The sequence below is a fragment of the Limulus polyphemus genome, unplaced genomic scaffold, assembly GCF_000517525.1.
Source record: "Limulus polyphemus unplaced genomic scaffold, Limulus_polyphemus-2.1.2 Scaffold68, whole genome shotgun sequence".
Taxonomy (NCBI): domain Eukaryota; kingdom Metazoa; phylum Arthropoda; class Merostomata; order Xiphosura; family Limulidae; genus Limulus; species Limulus polyphemus.
Genome location: NW_013665678.1, coordinates 766416 through 776586, shown reverse-complemented (window position 1 = coordinate 776586; position 10171 = coordinate 766416). Strand labels below are relative to the sequence as shown.

Sequence of the window (10171 nt, the reverse complement as noted above, 5' to 3'; positions counted from 1 at the left end):
ACCAGCAATATCAAGCGTGGAGAGCGCGTATACCCTATTCGATCTTACTACTAATTTGGATTAGAATAAATAATTTATGAGACCTTGGGTGTGGTCAAATGCATCAATCAAAAGGATTTGACTTGATGAGTCAAAAATTATATTTGGATCTCAAATTCGTCAAGAAATAATGGAGCTATGAGCTGAAAATTTGAACTTTAAAAAACAAACAAAAAACTCAGAGACGTTCTATAAGCCGCTCATCCGCGGCTAATAACCCCAACAAGCTAAGCCTCCGAGTGTTAGTTAACACAGAACAGTTATTTTATCACATTATGTTTTATGTAATTTTTATCTTTGCTGTAAAATTTTGAAATATATCTTTACACCTCAAAATTACCGACTCTTGTGAAAAAATACCATAACTATTAAAACCCAAGGACAGCGGCATACAGAAATATTAAGCTATTACTGATGTCACACCACTGTGACTGTTGACATTTTCTATTAACACCACTAATGATATTACATCAATATGGCCGCTGAAAGTTCATGTTACCACCATTGCTGATAGAGCATTTAATCAGTGCCTTCTATACCGATAGTAACAGATGATATCATGAAATGTTAAAGCACAAGTAACACAGAAATCCTGTGCATAATATAATTGTGAAAATTCTACTGTCATCAAATGGCTTATAAGTCAAATCAAGAGAAGGATAGTCAAGAATGACTATGACTTCGGGTAAGCAACAAAAACATCCATATTCAAAATAGATTATAAATATCTAGATGAAAAACGCGGAGAGAGATTTATAGTGTGTGTATTTTTTAAGCCGAATTTTAGCATATTCTCATTTTATTTCTTTAATCCTAGAATACTAGTCCTGCTGAACTTCTGAGCTTACTAACCTATTAGTTGACAGAAAACTAACAGTCATGGTGGACTTTCAAATTAGGCCTAACGTTAAACATTTTAGAAGCCAAATATTAAATTATCTCGTTCCTTCAGTTATGAAATGTAAGCCTTCCAAAAGCTACCAAACATCTATTAAAAACAGGCATAAAGTACAGATAATATGCATTCATTCTTATGTTTATTTGTACATATAGCTTTCAATGCGTCATAGCTTAAACTCGTCTTAAAACAGACTTTTATGGACATATTTAGGATTTTAGGATCTTAGCAGCCCTGGAGAAAAACGTCCGTATTTCATTTCTCAACTATCTACTTTTGTCAGTAGTGCATAATATGTGTAAAAGACTCGTCAACCATGATATTATACAGTTAATGAATGTAAGTAAGAGCATTTAGTCGATCTTTATCGTTGTGAAATTACCAATGGAGAGGTTTAGCTTGATTTACATTTTAGAAAACGATATTGTTACTTTAATAACATGTAGGTTCAAATTAGTGCATGGGGATAATTATATTTATACTCTGGCTATCAACAATCTCAAAATAATCGCTTTACTTTGCCATTTCAAGACTATAATAATTAAATGTGACAGAATTTATGATTGCACTGACAGTCTTCCTCAAAACTCCGTTTAACAACTAGCATGTAATCTCTTTATTCAAATTGCCTTGTTTGTAAGCTAATAAAAACAAAGTGAAAAGTTTTATTTTGTTCTAGTTTACAAGATTAATAATTTTATTTGAGGTAGAAATTTACAGGTTAATGAGATAAGATGCTGTTTTTGAGGCGGCGTACACATTCAAATGCCAGAATGTCAAGAGTCCGGGTACCCTAAAAAATTTATTTAACAGGTCGTACGCTTCTTTCGACACCTCCAACAAGGGCGTAATGACATTCCGTACATAGAGACGATGTAGCTGCACTATTTTGTGATATAATTGACTGTATTCTCATGCTATCTCTCATACATTAACACGAGATTTTGGCCTCCAGAATTTAATATAAACTTAAGTACTTTACACAATAAAATTCATTCTGAACCCTGAGCATAAGTTCATTTTTAACAAATATATCTCTAATATTGGACTGTAGTTTAGTATCCTAAACAGTTTGTTCAAGCTTTGCTTGTACGTCTCTCTCTCTTCCATGTTCGTAAACTACTAATTACTCTCACTAATTCCTCTAAGTAATGCTGTAAAGCGGAACTACGGGAAACAAACTCTTTTCCTGGGTATAATGCACATCATTTTTTAACTGTAACATAATTTCAAGAAAAGGCATTTCGAAAAAGTATTCGAAATGAGATTTCTAAAAATATATCTTGAAACATGATTTTAAGTAAAAATAAATTAGCTTTCCTATATCATAACCAAATGTTACTGTTAAACGAATGATAAGCTAAGTTCTTCCTATGCTAAATATTATTAATAATTTCAGAATCGTAAACGGTATGGAGATTTTAAACTTTATCCTACAATCAGATATCTATCTTACATTTATCTTCTTTCATTATCAATTGCGCTATAAATCATGTCCTTCATAACTACTTTTCCGCGAAAATAACAAAACATTCTCTTACGTTGACATCACTAAATCCTTGGTAGATTAACAAGCCCAGAGGAAGAATCACTACGAATTCTTTTACTTTCCTTCTACTACAACGTTGACAAAGATATTTCGCTATGAACATCGAATCTTAAAACTAAATCCTGTGTTTGTTTGTGAGGATTATAAAGATAGTTAGTGATAGGTGTGAGTTTATTCCCAAATAATTGTTTTCAAACATTAGTTCACTGGAGTATATTGCGTTCTTTTACCCGACGTGTGTACGTACAGACCAATAGAGATTAATAATTTCTGTATGCCTTTACTCGAGGTGTGTACGTACAGACCAATAGAGATTAATAATTTCTGTATGCCTTTACTCGAGGTGTGTACGTAAAGACCAATAGAGATTAATAATTTCTGTATGTCTTTACTCGAGGTGTGTACGTACAGACCAATAGAGATTAATAATTTCTGTATGTCTTTACTCGAGGTGTGTACGTACAGACCAATAGAGATTAATAATTTCTGTATGCCGGCATTATAATGATTAAACTATTCTCATACACTTACTCCAAAAATATGTTGAAAATCATTTTAACACTCTTCCTGATTGATAAATTCATTCGTCTGAAAAATAATTCGCATCTGAATTTGATTTAAAACCTACACAAGTGTTAGTACATATCTGTAACGTTACAATATTTGAAATAGTTCAAGCTATTACTTTAATCGACATAACAGCAATGATCGTGGTTTAAAATCAACAAAAGTTTTATTACATATCTGTAACATTAAATTTGAAATAGTTCAAGCTATTACTTTAATCGACATAACACCACGATCATTGCTGTTAGTTACAACACATTAGATTTAAAATCTACACAAGTATTATTACATATCTGTAACGCTTCAAATAGTCCAAGCCATTACTTTAATCGACATAACACCACGATCATTACCGTCTGTCACTACGCATTATATTTGATCATGAGCTTCGGTATTTTTGTAGCAGGTTCTGAGAGGTTAAAATATGTGATTAAAATAATGTTTTGTTTTTCTGAAATAATATATATAGTGAGAGAAACCAGATACAACATTTCTAATTTCGACAAAGATTGAACAGTTAAGTTCATTCCCTCATAAACAAACCTTCATCAAAAGTAGACTAATTGATAAAAAAAAAGCTGTAACCTATCTTAATTGAACACTGAAAGTTATCTATTTCAGATCTTGTCAAGTTATATTTTTCGCTCATAATTCAGGAATGTTTTAAGCTCAGAACCTGATCAAAGTGATAAACTTTCTGACTAAGTGTAAATTTAGTGGTAAAAAAAAACATTCCTTTACCATAAAAGACAGAGTAAACATAAAATTACTTTTCGACAAGCTATTCGTCAAAGCAAAGTAACTGAAGTTGACAAAGTTCGTAAAAGTTGTGATGTTTGTTGTTGATTTGCGATGAATTAGAAAAAGTAGGTTTCTATCTGTATGCGAAAACATGCACTCATGACACAGCTTTAACGGTGCATTTTAAAACAAAACTTTTGTCAGAAACTATTAAGACAAAATCAGTTTAGTAAGAGATGATTATAAAGAAAAATTTCCCTAACTTTCAAAAACTGGTACAATATTCTTACTAAGTGTTTGAAAGGTGTAAGTGTCAATTAAATATGCAGAAATAATCACTGTACAGATAATTGTTGGGTAATAGTTGTTTGTAAAGAAATGTGCTTATGCTTATTATGAAATTGAAATTCTATAATCAATGTAATAATGAGATAAAATACTGTTTGTTTGTGTGTGTTTAAGCGCAAAGCTGCACAATGGGCTATCTGCGCTGTGCCCACCAGGAGATATGGAAACCCGATTATTAGCGTGCAAGTCCTCAAGCACCCGCTGAGTCAATGGGGGCTGGCATACAATAAATTGTATTTGAAATTGTAGGCAGCAAAGTGTTGAACGTATTGTTTCGTTCTTCCTAAAAAAAAAAAAATGGGGAAATCAACGAGATACGAAAATAAAAATTTCTTGTAACAGCTTGAAAGGAAAAGTGAGATTTATCGAAGCATAATCCTTGGGTACCAGGTTGCTCATTACACGTATTAGTGATTGTGTTTATTAAATGTTCATTGTTGTTTTGTGTGAGTACGATGTACAAAATGTAGCTTTCAATGATGAAAGACTTGAAATTATTAATTATATACAAAACCATATTCAATTGAAAAAATAAATGTGTTTAAAAATTACAAAAGTTATAAGCTCGTGTATAATATACTGCATCTAGAACAAATATGGTTATTTAGAACACAAGAAGGTTATTTCGGACATTTTGTAAAAATAATAAGAAAATAGTATATAAAGAAAACTGGTAACACACCTATGACAAACACTAAAGCCCATTGGACGTATTATAGGACTTATCATTTAATCATTGTAAAAAAAAACATAAAAGTTTTTGAATAACAACAAAGAAATAAACAGATGCAGCATTTCATCAACTGTAATATTAAAGGTTTGATGAACTGCAGTAATTTACGTCTAGATGTAACTGATAATTTAATTAAATCACTATTAAATTCATGTAATAGGTACTTTCGCTGCCTACCTGATTCTTTCGTGTCAGCAATGGGTTATCGTTATAACTAAATATATTTATTATTATCTTTTAAAATTGTAGTTCATTTAATTATCATAATTAATTTATTTATGCATACATAAGATTTAAGGGGTATATTGCGTTATACAAGTATCTTCTGGGTGTCGTTATACATAAAATAGAAACACAGATCTGTCTGATTTTTCAATAAATGACTCTAAACTGTAATTCTAACGACTTTCTCAACCCACTTGCAGGATGTCTGCTTCTTGATCTGCAATATTCACAGCGAATACTGACGTTTCAAACAGACCGAAGGACGTTAGCAAAGAAATAATATTAAACAGCTTTTTACATACCATTGCAATTGTTCTTATAAGTCGGTTGAGTGCGAAATATCTGGAGAACACTGTACTCAGAGCAAGTCCATACTTTCCAAACCAAACTGATAATTCTTCAGATCTCTTCTACACACGAAAACAACGTCATACGGAAAAGCTGTACTCGCCCCCTGTAGTTCCGTATTCACTAGCAAGTCTGAAGAGAGTCGATTGTCAAGCTGGATGCGCGAGCAAGCCATCTAGTAGCAAGACGAAGAACTGAGCACATTAGGCAACGAGCCCCGCTGCAAGTCAGAACGTCGGGGAAAGAAGGGGGAAGCTAGCATAAAAAATAAGTTAGTCTTACTGATACACGATGTTGATAAAATATGGAGACTTTATGCTTATTAATTACAAGTATCTTATTTGCATGTTACACGTTGTATGTTACATGTTATATAATGTATTATTTGTTATCCTTTATCAGTAATTCTTTGAGAATTCTCAAATAATTCGTTATTATGATCTGTAGCAAGGGTCTGAACCAAACACATTAAATCATATATCAGCAGTCAAGCATAATTATACTCAAAATTGTTTGATTTAAAAACAAGTAAAATTAGGTCACCAGCTTGGATTCTATTCATAAACTGGTTTTTCTCTTCTTTTTTTTTATCAAATCCACAAAAACAGTCTGTTGCTAATGTTCTACAAGTGTTTCATTATTTTGTAAAAAATAATCCCAAACAAATGTTTCAAAATTTTATAGAAATAGTCAATACAGTGGGCTCCCCAGTAACACATCGGCATGTCTGCGGACTTATAACGCTAGAAACCGGGTTTCGATACCCGTGGTGGGCAGATCACAGATAGCCCATTGTGTATCTTTGTGCTTAGCTTTAAACAAACACAATCAGTACAGCGGTTTAAACAAGGTACAATCGATAGTTTAAAATAGATTTAAACAGTGCACCATAAATGATATTTTCATAAAGAAATAATTTATTCTCTGAGATTTGAAAGGATTGAAGACTGTGAAATGATTTCGTTTGCTTTATATGATCCTCTTTCAAACTCTCTGCTGTTTTCGTTTGTTAATCAAGCGACGATATAAACTCGATTTATATGCATGGTTCGATCCCTGAAGTGGACACAGTGCAAACGACCTATTGTGCCGTTTTGCGTTTAAACAGAAAATTGCCTTATGAACATTATAACAATATTAGTTGTATATTATATTGTGTATTTAACGATTTAACAACATAAACTTTACGACATAAATATTATTTTGTTAAATATTTATGCACATCATGAATAGTTGTATAATCTAATTTACCAAGGTAATAGTTTTAATGTTTGAATCTTACATTTATCCAACAGTTCACTACGCTATTATCTTTGCAAGTGGATTTAAAAATACATTTGAGTGTGAGAAGCTGGTGTAAACTTTTGTTTACTATATTAAAATACCTTTAACTTTTAGCTTTATCTTTGTATACATTAATTATTTTTTCTTTCATTTCAACAAAACCTTAAATTCACTTACTTTTGATTTAAGTAGCAAGCTATTTAATTTTCTTTGACGCAATAAAGAACATGCTTCTACTTCATAAAAGAATTCTCTTTCCAGGTAGTTTGGTTGTTTGTTTGCTGGATTTCGCACAGAACTTCACAAGAGCTATCTCCACTAACCCTCCCTAATTTTGAAGTGATAAACTAGAGGAAAGGCTGTTAGTCAACATCACCCAACACCAGCTCTTGAGCTATTCTGGTTAGATAGAAAATTGTGATTTCACTATCACTCTTATAATGCACTTCCAGTCGAAAAATGTGAACGGAACCTGAACCAAAGAGCCTCAGTTTCACGCTAACCACTGGGCCGCGCTCGGATATTCCACATAGTAAAATAAAAGAAACGTTTCACTGTCTGGACAAAAATTAAAAAAATAAACACTAAGCACTGCATGTGCAGAAAGTAAACACAATTACAAAGAAAATATAAAATGTACCGTACTACAGAACCACAGTCTTTCAACTTTGTCTTCGGCAGACCAGCTTTTGAAATTCATAAGATATTTTGCTCTAAATCTGTTGCCCATAAAACTGCCAGTTTCATTTGTAATTGTTTTAAACTGGTTGATCTAACTTGCAATAATTGTCTGTTTTTTTTTGTTTTTTTTTTTTTGTTGTTGTTGTTTGTTTGTTTTTTTACTGTCAAAGTCCACACAGACAGGTTCAATTGCTTTAGAACACCCTTTGACGAGAGAAATTATTATTCTTATTTCCTTTTTTACTGTTAGTGTTACTCTGACATATTAAACATTAGGCCTATGTTAATAGTTAGGCCTATCACTTCTACAACAGTTACCTCCACGCCGAACTTTTCCTTTTCCGTAACTTTACCTTCTTCTGCTATTGTCTGTCTGCTGTTCCCGATTATCTCACACTACTTACATGTTTATCACTTTATCGTCTGCCCGCTTTCTACAAATCTCTATATTCTAAACGTCAAAGTATTGCACGCGACATTCGATAGTCTCAACATCAATGAATTATTAACACAACTTCCAACAATCATCTGCTTCTAACTGTCTTATTATATAAAAAACACACTAAACAATTATAAAATAGTAACTCACAAAATAATTAATCAATACAACCTACGCTAAACAGTCTTTTATATCATGACAAGTGCAAACAGTTTATTATTCCTTATTCTTAATAAGGCAATATACACACACCACAAAAATATGAGGGAATTTTTTTTTTCAGAAGTTATTCAGTCTAAGGAAATTAACCCCAAGTAATAAATAATTAAAACGTCTCATGAAACATTAATGAAGAAATAAACACCAACCCTATAAGTTGATAGACTACTAAAAAATATATGTTTAATTTCTTGGAATACATCAACCTTTCTTTTTTGTTCTGTCTTTGTCAATAAAGATTTTACTCTCCATTTTTGATAAAGTAAATTATAACTACTTTGTTTTCTAATTAACGAAATTGATATGTAACCTATTTTAAAGCTAATGTGTGTCACGTCGCGTTTGATTTCCCTTGATTACTCGAAACAGGAGAAGTCATAATAGCCAAAATGCATTTATCCAGATAGAATAGTTCGATTACTGTCTGCCCATTACGATTTTAGTAACGGGGGTGCAAGGGGGCCGTGAGGGGTATGCCGTGAAACCTTATAAGTGTAGTGAGTGTTGATATAATACATAGTGTCGGATCACCTAGCCTAGAGCCAAGTGCATGAAATTGATCATGAAAGTAAAAATATCGATTCAATTTTAAACTTAAATTGTTTCTGAATTAAGCTATTTTCTGTTGTATCACCAACGTTTTCAATTTAAAAAAAAACCTCTTTAATCAGTGGAGACTCTAAATTAAGAAATCAACAAATATTTTTCCAGTTTTGTTATTTATACATTTCATTTTATACTTTCAGTACATATCCTAACCACAATATTAGGTTACACTTTTGTTGCTAAGCAACAAGCCATAAAAGCTATTGTTGGAATGTAGTGTTACCAAAACCCACTGGCTTTTCTATATATTAGAAGTTGTTAATCTAACTGATTTTTACTAATAATTATTCTATGAATACGCCATAAATTCATTTTATGAATGATCTTAATCTTGATTGCTCACAATGGAATTTACCGACGTTTGACTGCCCCAACTGCACTTTTCTGCCTCTTTGTTGATCAAGCTTGATTTCGCAAAATTTATTTATTTCAGTTAGGTATGAAATGTGAGGTTAGGGTATGCTACTGGTAGGGGTTAATAGTACTTGTCTCGTCATTTTTGACGGGCTGTACGCTAGTTATATTATATACCTTGCTTCTTACAAACATTTGTGACAAAAAGGGTTCAACTATATATTCCAAATATAATATTCAAAGTATTTCAATATTCTTTGAAATATAATCTTTAATATATTAATTAGAGTCCTTATTTTCAGCTGATCATCAGTACTTCGCAATTTGTTCTAAAGCTTAACTTCTTTATGTGTCTCATTCAGTGTAAAGATCGTCTTCAGTGCTTAAACATTCTGGTCATGAGCGGATTAAAACACTGAAAGTGGCCCTAAAGAAACAGAAAAGAAACAAATACAAATACCATGTAAAATATTTTGAAAAATTGATGCCTCTAAAGTTCAGAAATACATTACTGCAAAGCCATCTATTTAGTACATCGCGAATAATTGGTTCTAACTCTTCAACACCACCAATTAATTTGATATTTTTAGGGTGACCAGACTCCCAGTTTTAGTAATGTTCTTCTGATATCTTGATAGATCGTTTTAGAACGCCTAAATATCCCGGTTTTCATTTTTGTAGGGAATTTTTTCCGTTTTGCACTTGTATTCCGTGCTTTGAGCCTCTGACAACCGTGGATCAACAGAGGAAATTATATCACAACTCGGAATAACTCAGCATGGCCTTTCTGCTTCCTCTTAAGGCAGACTACAGCAGACGTCATAATGTCACTATTTCATATGTTACTGAACACGTGATTTGCACCCGCAAAAACAAAAAGAGACAAATATATGTGAATGACAAGTGCTGCTCACAGCCGATGCTCGAATTTCAAGTTGCAAAGCATTTATTTAAGGTAACTTAAGGGTGAACATGAATGATAGTTTCTCAGAATTTTAAGAACTCCTGATCAATATTCCTTTCCACTTGATGATAATTATTACTTGCACAATTGACTGATTATAATCGTCACTAAAAAAGGGACATCCCAGTTTTAAGACCTACAAAACTGAATATGTTCCGGATTTATTATTTGGAAAT

At 32.2% G+C, this 10171-nt stretch overlaps 1 protein-coding gene across 1 annotated transcript in view; it reads right to left on the bottom strand.

Moving 5' to 3' along the window:
* Positions 1–5559, bottom strand: part of LOC106465477 (serine-rich adhesin for platelets-like) — a 180767-nt gene extending 175208 nt beyond the window's left edge. Inside the window, exon 1 of the mRNA XM_022393806.1 lies at positions 5403–5559. The gene's annotated coding sequence lies outside the window, so the exon portion shown is untranslated. The remainder of the gene's footprint in view (positions 1–5402) is intronic.
* Between the last annotated feature and the right edge of the window lie 4612 nt (positions 5560–10171).